Source organism: Aulonocara sp. 'chitande type north' Nkhata Bay, linkage group LG4 (genome assembly GCF_057382095.1).
Source record: "Aulonocara sp. 'chitande type north' Nkhata Bay isolate Kocher_YH1m ecotype deep benthic linkage group LG4, A_spYH_male_GT1.1, whole genome shotgun sequence".
Taxonomy (NCBI): domain Eukaryota; kingdom Metazoa; phylum Chordata; class Actinopteri; order Cichliformes; family Cichlidae; genus Aulonocara; species Aulonocara sp. 'chitande type north' Nkhata Bay.
In genome coordinates this window covers 13412473-13419901 of record NC_141347.1, presented here as the reverse complement: position 1 = coordinate 13419901, position 7429 = coordinate 13412473, and the positions used below count along the sequence as shown (strand labels likewise).

Here is a 7429-nt window from a genome sequence, read left to right as displayed (position 1 = left end):
TGGCCGACTTCTAAATGGCCACCATGGTCACCACCCATCTTGAGGAGTTTGCCCCCTCACATACACTAATGTGCCACAAACAGGACTTTAATATCACCAACCATTCCCATGTTATTACGGTGTATCCATATAAATGGGCCACCCTGTATGGGGCAAGAGGGAAGGCAGTCACAACTGCACTACCAGAAGACAATCTTGCAGACACTGAGGACAGCTAAAATTACCTGGGAATCCCACAGGGTCAGCGTTCACCCCAAATCCAGCACTTTGAGATTGCACACTAAGCAAAAGGAAGGAGGCCTGAGGACTGGTGAGAGTTAGAACCACAGGCCAGGAGGAGACAACAAACATCCATGATGTTTGTTGAAGTATTAATGAATGGTCTAAAATGATAGTTTGGAGGAAGTTACCTCAGAAAGAAGAAAAAGTGTCCAAAAAAAATCAGTGGTATTGATATTTATCTTAAGATTACCCTATAAAATAAGAAGTCATCTGTAAGTTTTTAATTAAATTGACTAAACAGATAGGCTACATAAAAACACCGTTGGGAGTTCGCCTTGTAATCGGAAGGTTGCCGGTTCGAGCTTGGACAGTCTCGGTCGTTGTGTCCTTGGGCAAGACACTTCACCCGTTGCCTACTGGTGGTGGTCAGAGGGCCCGTGGCGCCAGTGTCCAGCAGCCTCGCTCTGTCAGTGCGCCCCAGGGTGGCTGTGGTTACAATGTAGCTTGCCATCACCAGTGTGTGAATGTGTGTGTTAATGGGTGGATGACTGGATGTGTAAAGCGTTTTGGGGTCCTTAGGGACTAGTAAAGCGCTATACAAATACAGGCCATTTGCCATTTACCATTAATAACATGGGGTCAAATTCCACTTTTTTATTGTCATTGATTAACAATTCCACAAATAATCGAAACAACATTGTTTAAAAATATTCAATAGTTAAAATAAACTGAGATTTGAGTAAAAGGTAAAACATGCTGTGATGATTTAAATGAAGTTAAAGTTCGTATGTCAAATCAGAAACATAAAGAAACATAAACATCAGAAAGATAAAATATTCATTTGTTACACCTTACATCTAAATAAAATTAGAATAGAACACACACATAAACACATTATCGAAAGAAATGTTTCATGAAGCTACAAAAAAGAAAAATATTGTAATTTCTCATTAAAAATAAAACAATAAACTATTCGTTAATGTTCACAACAATATATTTGGTTTTAATTCTCATTATATTCTCAAAATGAATGTTTCTCTCATGTGTGAGCATTTATGTGACCAAAGCAGAAATATATATACCATTCTGTCACCCACATGTAATGTTTAAATCACTAACATTATGTTTTAAAGTTTATTTGTGAGTAATCAAGGTAAAACAGCTCTTGTGATTTTCAGCAAACTAAAAATGTGTAAAACTGAAACTGTTCAGTTTGTACTGTACATTTCATCCAGACTTTGAATAGCCTCTTTTTTATCGTGCATTTTCCATTCACTGGGAATCTCACCACGCTGTGTGAATTTTAAACCATGGTGGTTTTCGAGTTTCTCCTGAAACTGACACACAAACCATGTCCAATACTTGAGCTTAGACTCATCAGGGGTAATGCTCCAATTTTCATATGGTGGTCCAGCAGTTCTGTATTTTTTAAAAGGAATGGTATGATTTGAGTCATGGCAAGGGTAAAAACTTCCTTCACTTGCAACTTGGGTTGTACAAAAGTCGACACACAATATCTCAGTGTTTCTGTAGTGCCAACCATTGATTGCTTGAGATCGATGAAAGGGGACACTGTGATCTTCAGGACTGTGATCTTTAATTGTGTTGGTACAAACAGCTGCACAGAACGGGCAGGTTTCCCAGCAGCAGTTACACAGCTGATCGATGAGGATTTGATCAGGTCTCAGTCTGAATTCCTTCATCTTATCCAGCGAAGTCTGGCTTATCGTCTTTGTGATGGACACAAAGCCTTTCTCAATCGTTTCTTGAAGGAAGTCAAAATTTTTTATGTCCTTGAAGTTTTGACAAGACATGGCATCAAGGGTCAGTTTATCACTGAGGAGACTAGAAAACTCCTTTGCCCACATGTCTGTGTCTCCTCTCTGGGTTTTGACTTTTTTTGTTGTGTCAAATAAAGCATGAATGACAAGTTTGTTGATGTCCTCCACATTTTTCCTGAGTATACTTAGTGCTTTATCTTTGTGCTCTCCAAGCATGTGTGTGTTTACTTTCTCTTTGATAAAAGCTTCTACTTGCTTCCTCGGATTTCGAATGTAGGTGATGAAAGCATCAAAGTCCTCTTTCTCTGCAAGTGACTTCAACAAATGTTTCTCTAAGTTCAGTCTGTTCCCATTGAATGCTGGGAAAGTGCACCTCATCTCTCCAGCGAGATCAATGGCAGTCTTGTTACAGACTGCTTCAACAATGGAAACCCTCAGTTTTTCACAGATCATTTCTCCAAACACAACAGCAGATGAGTTTCCTTTGCAGAAGCTGCTGAAAATGTTGTAGTATTGTGTTTTCTTGCTTTCCAAGTAAGTGAGTGCATCATTGCTCGTTTTGTATTGTTTGTGAGACTGTGAAAGCCAACTGCAAGCAGTGTCAAATACATACAGTAACAGGTCAACTCTGAACTCCTTCTTGAAAGCACATTTCTTATTTGATTCAAACTCTGTCACTGTGTCCTGAACTGTTTTAGCCACTTCTTGTAAGTAAGTTGAACTGTAGCCTCTTGTTGCTACAGGCTTGCTCATAATGGCATCAAGAGACTGTTTTTCAACACTGTTTATGAGGGATCTTATCATTTCCTGGTCTTCATGCTCAAAAGGTCTCTTTAAGTAATGTATTATTGTTTTAGCACCAACTTCAAAAAATGTAGCCACTTGGCTGGCAAGCCCTTTTCTTGTTGTATCTTCGTGCTTGCCAAGGACAATATAATCAGAATAATTGCCAACCTCAGATATTTTTTTGTATCTGCCATTCTTTTTGCATTCAAATATGAGATTCCATTCAAAACCAAGGTCATTAAAGATAGTTGCCTGATCGTCATCCAGCTTGATGTCCTGAATGGGTTGTGCATCTGCAGTTAACTCTTTTACCCAGTAATCCTAAACTGACTTGAAATGTTTTTTAAGTTCCTCTTCATTTTTTGCTTTGTCTTTTAACTTATGAGCAATCTTTTTACTCTTTTGCAGCAGCTTGTTCTCAAATTCGGTCTTCTTATCATCCAGCTTTTTACAAGCTTTCTTCTGCTGAATAACTTCATCCAGTTTTCTTTCCACTCCTCTCACCAGCTCCTCTTGGAACTCCTTTATTTTGTTTTCAAATCGGCCTCTCCACTGAACCAACATTTCTTTGTCTCTGTCATCCTCAAAGTACTTTGACATATCTTTTTCTACTTCTTTATATTTTTCACTCATCACTACGCTCAACCTTGTCAAGTTCTCCATTTTCAATTCTGGTATGAAGCTGGTTTTCAATCACCAGCATGTTGATCCTCAGGGCCCAGGTCCAGTTTCCATACTCAACCTCAAGTTTTCTGTAAACTGCAATTTCTAATGTGTTTTTTGAATCTGAAAACAAAGTGTTCATTCATCAGAGCTTTACACAGGTCTTGTATCTTTCTGTTAAAATGTGAGAGAGTGATCCCAGGAGAGCATTTAGCCTTAGACAGGATGATGTTCTTCAGCTCTTGGATGCTCTCGCTGTAGCCTGGATTTGGAGGAGCCATCGGTGGACTTCCCTCCCATAGCTGAGCAAAGTATTTCACATCTTTTTGCACATCAAAGTCAATGATATCACTAAAGCACTCAGCATCACACACTTCCTCTTTAGCAGCTAGTTGAGCCATCTGGTCCAGTTTTTCTTGCAGGCGTCTTTTCCCATCCATGTTTTTCTCAGTAGCTGCCATATCTGTCACATTCTGATGAACAAACACACAACTGGGAGAAAGTTTAACTTTCTTCATCCTCATGAAAGCCTGAACAACAATCTGCAGGACATCCTGCATCTCAGCTGGATTCTCACCAAAGATGTTGATCAGTGTCAAGTAGAGCTGGGCGATAGAACGATAACGATATGTATCGCGATATAACTTTTACTCGATAGAGAAATTAAGCTATCGCGATAGACCTCGCCGCTCTTGTCCTCTTAAAAAAAAAAAAAAAAAGATCAGCCAATCCAAATTAAGTAACGCAGAGCCGAACCAATCACAGCCGCAGCGTCACGTCGCGTGACTTGTAACGTACAGCACAAGTGCCAAGCCGCACATGTGTTTGTTTGGGAAGCAGCCAGCGGGTAATGGAGGAAATGAGTGTGCCGACTAGAAAAATCAACCGAGCGTGACCGAAGAGAAAACAGACAATGGTTCCAACGCCGGAGAGATTGTCGAACGGAAGAGCCACAGAAGTTCCGTAGTGTGAAGGTATTTCGGCTATTTCAAGTCTGACAAAAAACAGAGTAGCGTGCACTGTAAATTGTGCCGAAAGCAAGTCTGGAAATACAATAAACTGGTGCATGCGTCACACTGTGCGCCACGTTATTGTTTTGGTGAAATGAATTTCTACAATACTGTTACTGTTAATTCTACTCTCTGCAGTGTTTAAATGCTTACATATACACACAGTTACTGTCCGTCCACACATACGACTCGGTTCTGCTTCTATGCCGCAGCTTTGTTTACTTTTTCCCACCGAGGCTTCTAGACTTCTGATTGGCCAACATTTCTGCACGGTTAGGAATCTAGCTCCACCTGCTGCTTTGGCATGTTCATAGCAGCGTTTTCCTTCATTTCTGCCTTTATGTGTGGACGGGATTATTTTTTAAAACGAAAACGGAAAATCTCCGTTTTCAAAAATACCCGTGTACGTGTGGACGTAGCCTCAGTCTCTGACTGGAAGCGCTAATTCGTCATTCGGCTTTTGTCAGACTAAAGTAACTGTTAAAACTGTTTGAAAAGCTAAGCTATACAACAAGGAGAGATTGAGAATTTCCTTTTAGTTCTCAGTTTATTTGATATTGACAAAAGTTAGTCAGTTTTGTCTGTTCTTCTGTAAAACAAACTAAGATTTATTTTTACAATTAATATTTTGTTTCTAAGTGGAATTGACAATTTAGTCTGTTTCGTTTGTTCTATTTTGAAACTTAAACGCTTTAGCGGCTGTCTTTTGTGTAGTTTGCAATATTTGCCTTTATTTATCTGAAAAAGTCTCATGTTCCTTAAGTACATCTACCCTGTTGAACTTATTATGGGAAATAAATATTTGAATAAAAACAAGCTGCTGATTATTTCACATTTTACTTGTGAGCAACGGCACATTTAAATCTTACAAATATAGTTATTTGGCTTATATCGTGATAGATATCGTTATCGCCTGAAATGAAAAAAACATATCGTGATATGAAAAAATCTCATATCGCCCAGCTCTAGTGTCAAGCTTCCTAGGCCAACAACAAATGTCGCTAGTGCATTGTCGTGATGAAGAGTAGCATTTTCTGCCAGCTCAAGAGCTCGCAGTCCTTCAGTGTCCACCACTAGAAAATAGTCAAACTGGAAGTCTTTCTTGATTTCCTCTGACACTTTGACCAGCTGCATGAAGGCACCTTTGGTGCACCTGCCTGCACTCACTGCAAACTGCAATCCAAACATGGCATTCAGCATTGTTGATTTTCCACTGCTTTGTACGCCCAAAACTGACAACACAAAAACTCTCTAGTCACCTAGTTTCTTGATGACTTCATCTAAAAAACTACAGATCCATGTTAGAGGCACATGACCTGCATCACCATCCATCAGCTCCACTGGGTGTCCTGAAATCATCAGATCTGCAGCCAACTTTGGATATTTAGACCAGGAAGTCAGTTTATTCTGTGTTTGTACTGCTCTATGGGCTTCATAGATCTGTCCCATTTCTCTGAAGATGTGCTCCAGGCAAAAGGTTGCAGACTGCAGTGTTTTGGAGATTTGTTCAAGCTCTGTTTGTTTGGTTGTTAACAGATCAGATTTGTCGTGTTTCTTTTTCAGAGTCAAGAGCTCAGTCCACTTTTCATCATAGCTTTGGAGAATTGAAGAGAGATCATCTGTGGACAAGGCTGGACTGGGACAAAAAATCGGCCCAGGCATTTTGACTAGAGACCGGCCCACCAGGATAAAGAGTGAAAATGTGACGTCATTCAGGGGTAAAACCGCAAAGGATTCTGGGAACTTGTGGCAAGAGGTACTAGCGCACGCAGGCTTTCAATTGAACTCAGTTACACAGCGATAAAAAGAAACCCAAAAAATGGCAACAAGCTGTTGTATTATTAACTGCAATAGTCGGTCGCATGACAGCCACGGGAAGCCGACGGGTAAAGAGATCGCTTTTTTTTTTAATCGGATTACGTTGTTGAAGAGAAATTTTTTAAGCCATGTTTCCGAAGTAAGAGCCGACGGATGGTCTGGATATACCAAATATAACGTCTCAGAACACTCAGCTCACATGTTAGTCTGCTCCAAGCATTCCCACAAAGGTCAGAGTTTTGTAGTAGTTAATACGTCATTTTTCTTAACATAATTGGTGATATAGGTTACAAGCAAGTCTGGCGCTGAACAGAAATTGTTGCGCTATGCTCCTTTGTTTATTGTGCATAAATAGTGAATTGTCCTGACACAATATTGCGTTTCGCTTCTGTTATTACCATGGTACATTGACAAAAACATGTACTTTTATTCACAAGATAAAACAGTTGTTTTGTATCACTAATTGTCCAGTACGATTACAACATACAATATTAATTTGTCACTGCTACATTTCTGTAATGCTACCAGAAATTATTTCCACTACTAATTAATTACCGTTGAGCTCAAAGGTCCTATTAACTCATTCACTGCCAGCCATTGGCAGTGAATGAGTTAAACCCATTGACTCATTCACTGCAATTGACGGCTATAGACGTCAATGGCAGTGAATGAGTTAATAAACGGTTAACGAATGTGTATTTATGACGACGATTTGTGAGACTGGTAAACTTACCTTTGTTCGTACGATGGTCTTTCACGGTACATTTCAAGGTCCTGTACCCATCGTCGGGCTTTACCTGGCTTTACCTGTACCTGGGCTTGTTGCAGTGACCTGAAGTTACTAAACTTCATGAGTGTATGCACTCACTCCAAGAACCGTATAATTATAAATCTGAGCGTGGTGAAAGTTGTGCAGCACGCTAACGTCTTTTGTCCACTCTGTGTGCTGGTAAGGGTCTGACCCTTTCACTCCTTTGATTTTTTCCTCGTATCTTTTCTTTGTCTTTTCGTCGAGTCTGTCTTTGTACGGACCGGCATTGTTCTCCTTTTGTTTTGTACATTCCTCTTTTGTGCGGCAAAGAAAAAACAAGAAGGTATTGGAACCGGAGAATGAACGTTTTGCGGTGCTGCAAATGCTTGCATTTGATG

At 39.9% G+C, this 7429-nt stretch overlaps 1 pseudogene; it reads right to left on the bottom strand.

Annotated features, from left to right (window-relative positions):
• Positions 1–1430: 1430 nt before the first annotated feature.
• LOC147332136 (interferon-induced very large GTPase 1-like) lies at positions 1431–5911 on the bottom strand (annotated as a pseudogene).
• Between the last annotated feature and the right edge of the window lie 1518 nt (positions 5912–7429).